The sequence below is a fragment of the Neofelis nebulosa genome, chromosome 2 (genome assembly GCF_028018385.1).
Source record: "Neofelis nebulosa isolate mNeoNeb1 chromosome 2, mNeoNeb1.pri, whole genome shotgun sequence".
Lineage (NCBI taxonomy): Eukaryota > Metazoa > Chordata > Mammalia > Carnivora > Felidae > Neofelis > Neofelis nebulosa.
Genome location: NC_080783.1, coordinates 57897293 through 57910858, shown reverse-complemented (window position 1 = coordinate 57910858; position 13566 = coordinate 57897293).

Below are 13566 nucleotides of genomic sequence, written 5' to 3'. Positions count from 1 at the left end.
ATATGTCAGCGCGTATAATACTATATGTGAATGACAGACACGTTACATAAATAATTACATCATGGTATAATAAGTGCAAAAATTCAACGGTATACAGTACAGAGTCAGCAGAGAAAGATTTACTGGGGAGTCGGGGAGCCACAGAACACTTCGAGATGGTTCTGAAGGGCAATCAAGAGAAGGATGGACATACCGACGAAAAACAACAAAAGATGCCGAGTCACGGAGGTGTGAAATACCAAGACAACTGCAAGTCGTGCCTCATGGCTAGAAAATTAAGTGTCCCATAGCTGGGGAGAATGAGGGTGGGGGCAGGGGATAGAAACCAGGCTGGAGAAGGAAGCGAGGGTCAGGTCATAACGGGCCTTGATATCATGCCACAGAGGAGCCTGAACTTTAAGACACCGTGAAGAGTTCGAGGCAGAAAGGAAACACAGATTTGCTTCCAATTTTCCAGACTATATAAATAAATCCCACTTAATTATTTATTACAGACTCTTTAAAATATATTTGTTATCCTTTCTGGCAATTGGCCACCCCTGGGGTCAGCCCTCTCCTGTCTGTTGGTCTGGTCTTTTTGTAGGACATCAGGAAACCTAAGAGCACTCAGTCCACCCTCCAGACAAATCTGGCTGTCATTTCTGGATCTTGAATTCCAGATTCAGTGTAGGACTCCTTTGCTTACCAGAGACAGTATGTGTTGTTTGACTTCCCTTTCCCTCAAACTGAGGCTGCTTGAAGGCAGGTCATTGATCACATTTTGACCATTGATTACGGCAGGTTAAAAATTCCTCCCAGTTTCAGGAATTCACAAGTGAACTTTAACTGTGTCAATAAAACATTTGCTCCTGATTTCCTCATCACAGCAGCTTCTACTGTTCACTTCTTCGAATTTTTCATGGGACCCTCGCTCAAACTTTTGTGTCACCCATAACCTCCCCATTCCCCATTTCCATTTGTCAAAATTTTCCTCCCACCATGACACTTAGTCACATTCATTCTCATGTTATAGTTGGATGTGAACGTATTAGTCTCCCCCATGCACTGCAACCTTTGAGGGCAGAAACGAGGGATTTATCTTTGATCTCACTCACATCCAAGATAATTGATAAGACAGACATGAGAAAAATGAAATGGCATATGTGAAATCCCTATGCCTAGTGCAAATACTGTGAAAGTGACAGTTATTAGATGACTTCACACACACACACACACGCATACATACACACAGAGCAGAAAATATTTCATCATTTTTCCCATGGAGTTGTCTCTATAGGCTCCACTGGGGATCCTTCCTCCCCTATCTCCTCCTTGATCATTCTCCTCCCAACAATTCTCTTGCTTTATTTTGCCCCTTGATCCACATCCCAGGATCTTGGCCAACCATCTGCCCATTCAGAGAAGAAGCTCTTGCTAAATATAGCCTACATGTGTGTAGTTGGCTTATGGATTGTGCGTGTATGTGTGTGTGTGTGTGTGTGTGTGTGTGTGTAATTAATCAACACACTGAAAATCAGAAGTCATGTAAAAATTTAGTTTTGGGTTTCTGTTAAAACATGGCGACAATAAGCTAGAGCAGAGCTGTGTCCCCCCTGTTTAATTGAAGTATACCCTCTCTAGCTTAGCAATCCCCCCTTCCCCCTATTTTCTCCTTGATCCTCAGCCAAGAGTCAGTTGCCATTTTCCAATATGTTCATGCTGTTGTTTATCTTACTCTGCGGTATATTTCTTTGATTTTACCTTTCTACCAGAAGTGGGAAAAGAAAAACAGATTGAGAAAGCTGCATGAATTTTCTTACGACAAACCTGCTGCACTCATTTATGTTACTTACGTGGTCACTGGGACATTTGATTTTTAGACCCCCAATACAGAGTATCTGTTTCAGTGAGAATTTGATCAAGGAAGCAGGACCACTGTGAATGATGTGGAATAGGGGATTTATTAAGCAGTTGAGGGAGCTGGGAAAGAAGTTTACAGAAATCTGGCAGTGGTCCTGAAACTAACTGCTATAGTCTGCAGGGCCAGGGATTGAGAAGAAAAGCTGCACATGAGGCAGGAAAGGGAAAGGGAAAAAATAAAAAAAAAAAAGGATCCACCATGTTTCTCATCACCTCCAACCTCAGCGAAGCCCGAGACCCGAAAAAGAAGTCAGATGTGCCTGGCCCGGGACTCAAACGAGGTGAAGGCAGAGATCTAGCAGGAGCTGCGCGCACAGTCTTAATACCTATCAGGTGAACCAGCATGTAGATCAGTGATCATATTCATGAGGGCCAGGGAACCCCACACTGACTTTCAGAGCGTAATAGCTGCTGCTTCACTTCTGCCTCCCAAATCTCAGGTAAATTTCTCTTGTGGCCAACCCTGACCCAGAGCCATACAGGGAAAGGAATTCTGGGAAGTGTAGTTCCACCTTAGCTAAGCAACATGGTACAAAACCACTACCATACTCACTGGTACAGTTTGGGCAGGTCAATTACCAGAGCAGGCACAATGGATAAGTTTTTGTTTCATTTCACCGAAACAAATACGTCTAACCTAATAATGGAAGAAAAAAGAAAAAGTAAAGATGGCTTAGAAAAATGTAAGGATATATCATAACCATTATGATTCACCACCATGAGCCAGCAGCCAACACAGTGCCTTGCACATTATAAATGTTTACTACGTTTTAGTGAATTTCATCAGACAGTCCCGGTTACCTAGTTGAAAACCAAATCTGAAATGCTATTCATAGTATGGGACAGAATAGCAATAGCATAAAACAAGTTTTGGTTGTATTAATATTGTTTCATTATTCAAGAAAGAGTCGGGGCGCCTGGGTGGCTTGGTCGGTTAAGCGTCCGACTTCGGCTCAGGTCATGATCTCGCGGCCTGTGAGTTCGAGCCCCGCGTCGGGCTCTGTGCTGACTGCTCAGAGCCTGGAGCCTGTTTCAGATTCTGTGTCTCCCTCTCTCTCTGCCCCTCCCCTGTTCATGCTCTGTCTCTCTCTGTCTCAAAAATAAATAAACGTTAAAAAAAAAAATTTAAGAAAGAGTCTCTGCTTTTGACAAATAAATAATAATACTATTTATATCAATTGTATGTCTAGACCACCAGTTTTCAATTTTTCACATAAAAATGTCCTCCACACAATACATCCTGATCAATAAATAAATCCTTAGGCAAATCAGCAGCATTAAGAATAGGTATAAACAAAAAAGACAATAAATATATTGTGGACATTAACCATTATAGAGCATTTCACCTGTAACAGATACACATCAACTATGTCACAAATTTCTTGCAAACAGGTAAAAATAAACAGGGAATGAAAAAAAAAAGATTAACCAAATTAACTAGGAAAATCAGACCTTTACTTCTTCAAATAACCAAAAAGCTTCAAGAAAGTCAAATATATTTTTCTTGAAAAACAGTATAAAAAATAAGGCAAACATAAAACTAAGTCAGTTTATATAATGCCATCCAGAAATTTATCTTTGCTGCATAAAATAGACAGCTTTACCAGTTTTCATAGCTTTGTCAAGTCTAATTTCTACAATAAATTCTTTTTTTTTCCATATTATTCATAGTGAGACTGCTTCCCTGATCAAACTCTGAGGCATCACAAATGCTTGGATCTCAAAGTCAAATGCATCATGGGACAAACAGGAAGAATTCTCCCACTTACTGGATTAATAGATGTAATTTATTAAAAGTCATATCCAAACTAGCAATTGATAGTTTGGAGCTTTCAGGAATAAACGTATCAAGGTTACTGGATGACATATTCCTAATTTAACCTGAGTACACATTTTCTTTTAGCAAAGCCTAATCAGAAATTCTCTAATAAACATTTTTTGGGCATGAGAAATTAAAATGGCACATTGTATTAATAAGGCGTTTAGCTCAGAAATACTCAAGGGTTTTAAAGAATCACACCCCTTTATGCACCTTTTCAAGATAAATGTTGTATCCCCAGTCCTTGAGCACTATCAGCCCTACAATAGATCTTAAAATGAAGCCCATATTTTTTGGACCCTATATCCTCAAAATGTACAAATCCAAAGCTTCCCAGAAATGATCCCCTCTATCCAGAAGCTGCTGAGAAAAAAGCTCATGTACTTCTTAGAACCCTGAGGGATTCCATCATCCCCTTGCTGCACCTTATGTCAGCAAGTTCCATGCGGTCCAAGGTCACACATCAGTCATGGGGTTTAAAACACCCATCCCTTTAGTTAAATTTGAAGAATAGGAGTGCCTGGGTGGCTCAGTCGGTTAAGTGACCGACTCTTGATTTTGGCTCAGGTCATGATCTCACGGTTCAGGAGTTTGAGCCCTGCATCAGGCTCTATGCTGACAGCGTGGAGCCTGCTTGGGATTCTCTCTCTCTCTCTCTCTCTCTCTCTCTCTCTCTCTCTCTCTCTCAAAATACATAAATCAACTTTAAAAAAAAAATTAAAGAGGGGCACCCAGGTGGCTCAGTCGGTTAAGTGTCCGACTTCAGCTCAGGTCATGATCTCACCGTTCGTGAATTCGAGCCCCGCATTGAGCTCTGTGGTGACAGCTCAGAGCCTGAAGCCTGCTTGAGATTCTGTGCCTCCCTCTCTCTCTGCCCCTCCCCCTCTCATGCTCTGTCTGTCTCTCAAAATAAACATTGAAAAAAAATTTTTTTTTAAATTGAAAACTAAGGATGAGGCTCCATAGCTCAGGGGTTAGAGCACTGGTCTTGTAAAATTGAAGACTAGACCATTGAGGTAATCATGTCTAAACATCATCTACTTTGCATACTTATTTGTTGAATGAATGAACTTTTCTTTTTTTAAAAAAATTTTTAATGTTTGTTTATTTCTGAGAGAGAGACAGGGTGTAAGTGGGGGAGGGGCAGAGAGAGAGGGAGACACAGAATCTGAAGCAGGCTCCAGGCTCTGAGCGGTCAGCACAGAGCCTGATGCAGGGCTTGAACTCACAGACTGCGAGATCATGACCTGAACTGAAGTTGGACGCCCAACCGACTGAGCCACCCAGGTGCCCCATGAATGAACTTTTCCACAAGAACTACATACTCATCTATTGATAATCTACTTTTTTTTAAATTTTTTTTTAACGTTTATTTATTTTTGATACAGAGAGAGAGAGACAGAGCATGAACGGGGGAAGGGCAGAGAGAGAGGGAGACACAGAATCGGAAGCAGGCTCCAGGCTCTGAAATGTCAGCACAGAGCCCAACACGGGGCTCGAACTCACGGACCGCGAGATCGTGACCTGAGTCAAAGTCGGACGCTTAACCGACTGAGCCACAGAGGGGCCCCTGATAATCTACTTCTAATCACTCTAAAAATCTATTCTAGGCTTATCATAAAAGATTACTAAGCATCATTTGTTGTTGTTTTAGGTTTTGGTTTTTTTGTTTTTTTGTGTGTTTTTTTTTGGGGGGGGGGCTTTCAAAACTCATTAACAATTATTTACACCCTTGGACAGATCCGATTTTAGAACAAGCTACAGCTGGAGATTCACAGAAAACTCTCTGAATCTCTCAAACTTATGAGTACTCAATAAGAAATGCACAAGTAGAGTTCTTCAGTTTGGGAAACCACGATCAGAATGAATCACTATAGAGCTGTTCGTGCCAACTGGCGACTCTTTAAATGTGCTGTTAAGCACGTATTCCTGTTGAATTTTAAGTTTAGTTTCATATTTATGCAATAAGTGAGATTACAACATTGCATACACGTAGAAACGTATATATCTGTTTATAAATTATAGATAAGCAACAATCCTGTGGTGTTATTTGGGCATTTTTAGTGCTCACTAATGAATAGCCCGCCAACTGCTGGGTTTTATAGGCAGCACAGAGTGACTTTGGAGTTCCAGATGTCAAAAGCTTCTAATAGTTATTCAGCAGTAACATCAAACACATGAATGGAGGTGTTCATTCAGAATTTTGTGTGTGTGAAATAAACAAGAAAAGCTAAAAGTCTTATTGAGATACCGTCTCCCGCCCCTCCCTTCTGCACACGCACACACGTAACACATATGACCCTCAGGCAGTATGCCCTCTAATGGGACACTGATAGCAGGCGTGACTTGGTGACCATTTTGGGGAGGCGGGTGCTCAGCTTCTGCAATCTTTGCTCTCTGACAGTTTCTAGGTCACGTACACCATCATCAGCCTGACACATGTATGCAATCCCCCTTAATAACCCAGAAAGGTCTTGAAGTCAGAGGTTTCCCTCAAATGTCTGACAGCCAAGGAGGCACCATACCTGCAAGAGAGTTGTCAGCCAGAGTGAGAAGACAGGCCCGTGGGGAATTCCTTTCTTTCCCAACAAGGACCCTTCGGTCGGCATGACCTGCTTGGAGAAAGCCTTGGACGAGTTCCCTTCTTTTCCACTTCAAATCCTGCCTTGAAACAAGCCTCTCTGCCCCCGCCACCGCCCCCCCCCCCCCACCGCCGGCAGTTGCTGCAAATCAACTTCCAAATGAAATCACTACGCAAAATATACACAAGCCAATGTGGGTAAAGAGATGAGAGGCTGTCCTGAGTCCTGTCGTATGGGTTCTCCTCTTTCTTCTCCCTGAGAACCCCACGAAATTAAAAGATGACTCACAGAATCATGAGACCGGAGGTGACCTCAGGAGACTATCCAGTCCCGCCTTCTGCCATGACCCTCAACATAAATTCCTCTCGTCCTTTTGGCGTATTGGGTTGTTATTGCTGTTGTTTTAATAAAACCAAAAATGCCAGTGTAATCACTTTCAGTGAGAAACACAATTATCAGAGGAACCTGAGACTTCCATTCCAATCACCAACCCATTCTTTCTGTGTAACTCCCCCTTAACTGTTAATTTTATGTACACTGTAATATGCCGCAATTCAGTATCCGTTGTTCCTTCTTAGAAAAATAGCTATCCTATCAAGTAACATTTTAGACTTGGAAAGCCCTGCGAATTATTTATTTCTTCTCCTAGCGCCCCGCTCAGGTGATACATCTAAGTTCTTCATTTCCATATAAAATTATTAAATACCATGTGGATTAGCCCAGGCTCCTACATAAATCATGAGTGAGGCTGGGACAAAGCTCTGCCCTTCATGAGACATCTTGAATCTCATCATTCTGAAAGGAACAGCAGACGTCTACTGCAGGAAGACAATCTACAGAAGCAAAGACCACAAACCATCATGGCGGAAGAGCCTTTCAGTCACAAGCAGGTTCTGCCACGCTTGATGGGCTTACAGTTCCGATCCAGCACATGGCAGGCAGGTTCCCCCCAAATAGCCAGCTTTGTCATAATGCAGCTGATTAGCTACTGTGATGGTAAGAGTCGGCGGGCGAGAGCCCTTGCTGAAAATAAACACTGGGGAATCTTTCCTCATTGTCTGCCTGAAGCTTGTGTAGAGAAGGGAGGAGATACAGACAAGTCTTCTGATGCCCAGGGGAAGAGTCAAGGCACAAAATGCCACATATCGTGGGATTCCATTTACATGGAATTCAGAACAGGCAAATCCAGAGAGACATAAAGCATAACAAGGGTTGGGGGTGAGGATGGGCGGGAGGATGGAAGGTAACTGCTCGTCGTAAGGGATGGTGAAAACTTTCTGGAACTAGATCATGGTATACAATACTGTGAATGCAATGACTGTCACTAACGGTAAACTTTATGTTAGGTGGATTTTACCACAATTTTTTTTTTGAGAGACAGAGACAGAGAGCGGGGGTGCGGGGGGGGGGGAGTGGGGGAGGGGCAGAGGGAGAGAAAGAGGAAAAAAAAAAGAGAAAGTCTCAATCAGGCTCCCCTCTCAACAGCCAGCCCACACAGGCTTGATCCCATGACCGTGGGATCACGACCTGAGCCAAAATCAAGAGTCGGACACTCAACCCATGAGCCACCCCACCACAATTTTTTTTAAGGATAAACCTGCAGCCTTTAAGAGGAGACAAATTCTCTCTGGTGCCTATGGTCCTTCCGTGCAGCCAGTGGGGTGTGGGGAGCAGGTAACGGTCTACAAGGGAGAAGAGGAGAAAGAGAAACGTCCAAGAGTGAGAGGCAGTGCTTCCTCTTCCAGGATCGTGCTGGGCACAAGGGCCTCCACAGGACACTTTCTCACGTGTGGTCAAAGAGCTCGACAGACCTGGACTAAAAGCTGGTTCATTGCTTCTAGCTATGTGACTCTTACAAGTCCCATCACCCGACATTCCTGGAGTACCTAATGCATTGTGATTTCACCAAGAGCTCTACTTATGTCGCCTCCATCCATACTCACAAGCCCGTGAGGCAGCCACCGGGAGCTTCTCGAACTTCCAGGTGAGGAGCCTGAGACTTAAAAGGGTTCATTAAGTTGCCCGAATCACATAGGCAGTAAGAACACGGTTAAGGTTCTTAAGCTTATTTTTCTGCGTTTCTAAGATGGGGAGAATAATAACCGCTTCGGAAGATCTTGTGAGAATTTAGGATGAATCATGGAACGTCACCGACACCTGGAACGGCCCTGAGCAGACACTCACTATAGGGGAGCTAGAATGAGCGATTAGCCTTACGAGGTAGCATCAGAGAGAAAGGATTTTACCGAGGGACATCACATGGCTAGTTGGCAATAGAACCGCGACTAGGATCTAAGGATGACCAACTTCCAATCTCAGGCTCACTTGACCAAGCTGTGTTTCAAAGGACGCATCCAAGACGGTACATCAACAACAGATCAGTGCACAACCACTCAGGACGTCGGGAATGGATGCAATTTAGACATAGGGGCAGAAGACACACGCCTATTTGGAGAGCCAGACGCCAAACAAGGGGAAGGGATTTGGGAAAGCAGTGGGCTCTGGTTAGAAATGGTTCCTAATGGTTAGAATGGTTCCTAAGGGTTAGAAATGGTTATCCATTCATAGAGAAGAGTTCTGGAGAAGCGACGACTTCTGATGGTCCCAGGTGTCCCACAGCATGACAGAGCCTATTAATAATAGTAATAATCATGACAACGAGTGCCATCAGTTGTTCACTTACTATATCCAGGAATTAGACACTATATGCCACATTTGTCTTCTCAGAGAGCTACAACAGATATGGACTAGGTACCATGGCCCCCCCATCTTACTGATGAGAAAACTGAAGCCCCAAATCACACAGCTAGTACGTGACTATGCTAAGATTCCAACCCAGGCCTGAATGACTGCAAAACCCTGGTTCTGGACTAATAGGTTACTTCCTATGAGGAAGACTACTAGCCCCTTATTAGCAGTCATGGTTATGTTAGGCCTGAACAGAAATGGGCTCAGTAAACGTCAACATCTATCCAAGTACTAAAGTTTGCCAAGAAGAAAAAACTAGACAAGTAATGTGGCCTAGGACTAGCCCTCTGTATAATACAAAGCAGAAAACTCTTCTGGAATAGCAGGTTCTACAGATCACGGCAGGTCACCAAAAGCAGAGATCGATGCCCACATCGGCCTATAGGTGTTGTTCAGAATTAGAGCCTTCTCCCTCCTAGACAGACACTCTGATGCTCAATTAAGTCCAAGACTTCAGCTTTCCAGACTTCTTGAGGATATTCTTCCTGGTGGTCCTGGCTCCAACAAGCTAGAGAGAAAACCTCTTCCATTCCTAGGCCATGCTAGGCCCTTGATACAACTAAAGCACGAAGGGATAATTGGCCACATGTGGAATTTGGCTCTTAAAAATTACATGGGTCAATCTCAGTAACAAATACATGAAAGGACCCCAAAGACGACTTACTAGGCTCATAGCCAGCTATGAGCCGTGGAGAGAATTTTCGGGATTTCTCGTCCTCGCTGTTTCGTCAAAACACCACCAACAGTTGAACACTGCTATCAGAAAAACATTTGCAACCACAGGTTATCTTGATAGGCTGGAAGTAATTATTGGAGTTACTTATCTGGAAATTCTATAACTCTACAGGTATTTGGATTCTGACAGGTAACTGACTAGCACATCCCATGGACTCTAAGATGTACCTTTCTTTTTGCGCATTTGCACATCTCTGAAATCCAGATGCGTTCCACTACTGCCATCAGCCAGGCTACAGTCTTTTCAGAATTGTCATGCTCCGCTCGTGTGAGAGCCTTAAAAGCACCAACATAAAAACTTGCAGCATGGATATTGTTAACATGCAAGACAATCCCAGAGGTAACAGTGGATCACTTTTAAAGAAATGCTGTGTCACCAATGCCCTTGATGGCCCAGAAGGAAATATGAGGAAGCATTGGGTCATGGTTTAATCGGCAGCATTTTTTCCTTTGTGACGAATAAAATAACGGTATATCTTGTTACCAGGCACATCTTAGATTTGATGGGACCATTAAAAAGCAAATACATCACAATGCAGTGAGTTTACGGGAATAAAATAGCCAACACCCTAATAATTAACGGAAAATAAAAATAAATACAACTTTCTCTCACTCTAGACTATCGAAATTTTAAATGTTCAAAATTACGTACATGTGTCATATATGCTCTATCTGAAAAAGGTAATGTCTGGAAAAAAAAAAAAAAACCTGGGAAGTGAATCATCGTTGTTGCTTCTCAAACTTTTTAAAAAAACATTATCTAGTATATTTGTTTTTTTTTTTTAACGTTTATTTATTTTTGAGACAGAGAGAGACAGAGCATGAACAGGGGAGGGTCAGAGAGAGAGGGAGACACAGAATCTGAAACAGGCTCCAGGCTCTGAGCGGTCAGCACAGAGCCCGACGCAGGGCTCAAACTCACGGACCGCGAGATCATGACCTGAGCTGAAGTCGGACACTTAACCGACTGAGCCACCCAGGCACCCCTATCTAGTATATTTTTAATACAGAGTAATTAAGGAAATTCTTAAAATCCTCAAGAAAAGAATTTATGTTCCAAGTGGTAAGCATTTAAACGTAAGGTACATAGAAACTCAGTAAGCCTCAGTTTCTCCATTCATAAAATGGGAATCTAGCAGCTACTTCATCAGGTTGCAATGACAGCTAAGTGGCTGACACCTATGAAGTGTTTAATAAAGAGATCCACATGATAGTAGCCAAATAATCCAGAAATGTACTATTCTGATCATTATCTTTATGATTCTTTTACATCCTAGCCCAGGACTCAACAAATATTTTTGTTAAGCAAAAGGGTAAAAAATGGAAAACTGAAGCATCATGTTTCCATCATTTTAAAAGATTTTATTCCCAGAAATGAATTATTTGAAAATGTTGTTTTTAAGCTTACATAATAGTTTCCTCATAGACGCAAAGCCAGATGATTTCCAAAGTATTTTTGCAGGAATAGAGATGAAAAAGTAACCCCATTTTCTTTGACACTATGGTACTAAAAAGGATTAATGGTTCCATTCTACTCGGGGGAAAGATGCAGCCTACAGAGATTTTCTTAGTATTGGGGTAGGGGATGGGGGAGTGGGGAGGGGGGGTCGGAGAGTAGAGAGAAGGAGACAACTACAGTTAGTTATAATCTACAATTCAATTTCAATCTTTGAAAAAGCAGATCCTATCCCCCTACACACACACACACACACACACACACACACACACACCTTAATTTATTTATTTTTTTAAAGATCTCGACACTGTTTAGTCAAATGGGTCTTAAATGTCAGTCCTCTGGTGGGGAAGGAAAAGGGCACCACACACAGATCTTTGCCCTGTTTGGTTCAAGCAAGATGTATAAGAAAACAAGCTCAAAATAAAACAAGGAATAACATAATTATAATCCACCCTTCTCAAAAAAAAAGAAAGAAAATTCTGTGCCTGACATTAAAACGTGAAGCAACTCAAGAGGTTGTTGTAGATCTTAGAATTTTATAACCAAGTTTTAAAAATTTTTTTAAATAAAGTACTCCCAAATATCACAAATTTACATGGCGGAGGTACGTTTTGTACATATTCCATGTTTACATTTCAAACACACCTTTTGGAAAAACCTACCAGACACTAATTACAGATAGAAACCCATAGCTTCTTAGGGAAGCAGCAAGGTCAGGTGAAGGGCACTGGGCAGGAACACTGGGAAACCTGTGTCTCCCTCCAGCCGTGCCCTGAACCAGTTGGGGGGCTTAACCAAGTCTCTTGACCTCTCTGCATCTCAGTTTCTCAATCCGGACTTAAGAATCCCTAAATCGTTTCCAATGCTAACATTCTTTGACTACCATTTGGAGTCTGCCCAAGGTGACCTTAATGTCAATAACAAGTGTAGGGACTAGTCTTTATACTTCCTAATATTTCATTGTCTTCACTGCTACTCCATCTTACTGCTTTTTATGCTGCCAAACTGTCAGCCTTTTATCATTGTGCTCCCAAACATACACACTTCGAGGAATGAATAACAAAGAATCATGCTGTGAGAATTATATATAGCATCGCATGTGATGTGTAGGACATAGCCATATTTTCGGTGCTAATTATGAACCAGCAAACGTGGAAAGCTTGTATCCCTCTCTGAGTGTGCTGGGCCCACATTCCACATCCTCTCAGTCCGTATGGCTTCCATGCAAACACCTTCGCCTCCACCTTCTGCTGGCCCGAGGACGGTGACCCCCTTAAGCTCTCAGTAGCACAACTCCAAAGAAAAGGTGCAATTTAATTCTTAGCCTGAAACGCAGCCCATTTGGAAGGACACCGGTCACTAGGGTATTGTTAGTGCCTTGAAATGGCCAAGAGGGATTGCTGACTCTGCGAATATCACTCCAAAGGCAGGAATTCTATTTGAATTACTAACATAACAGATGTTTGCTAGGATCCACCATGCAGTCTGCATACAGTTATGCTAATTTGGCAGCGCTTCTCTTCCAGTTAGCTCTGAGCATTAGAGCACGCAGCTAGTAGGTCCTTCTGTCTAACTAATAATTGCCTATTATTGATATTAATTAACATTTTTTGCACCTTTCCTCGGTTTTGACCCAGTATCTGTTGGTAGTCTAATCACTGTGGCCCATTAAAAGTCAAAATACAGGGGCCTAGAGTAGTCACGAGCCATTTATCAAAAAGCAAACAAGGCCAATTAAACAGGCAGCCAGACAGTTGTCTTGATTTGCCGCTGACTGTTTCTTGATCACCATTATAAATTGCTAATAGGGCAGAAAGCGCTAAGCAGGGAGCATCTGTGGGGGGCTGGTTATTGCTCACTCCCCGCCTGGTGACAGGTGAGAGAGAGGCTAGTGATGGTCTTATTGATGTGAACTGCCCATCAGTTGGTAGTTATTGTTAAAGTTCATGATGCTACAGCTGATCCCGTCCTGCTGAGAGTCAATCAAATTAATTAGAGCTAGAAATTCTTCTTTATTATTTTAGAGCACAGGTACAGAAAGAAGTCCTGTAATTTGGATCCAAAGGCAATGAAGAAAAAAATCTTCGTGTAGTACAGTGTGAAAAAAAAATCAGATATTGCTTCTTCCATTATTTATAATAAGGGCTGTGGCTAAAGGTTTTTATAGGCACAGATCAAGAGATCATAATAGAAGCATATTGACAGATTTTTTTCTGCAATACTCCAAGGAACTGGCTGTAGCAGGAAAATATATCAAAACCTTATCATCAGAGCTGAGATCTTCTGTGAAAAATCAATAAAGAGTTATACATGGTTTGAGTTTA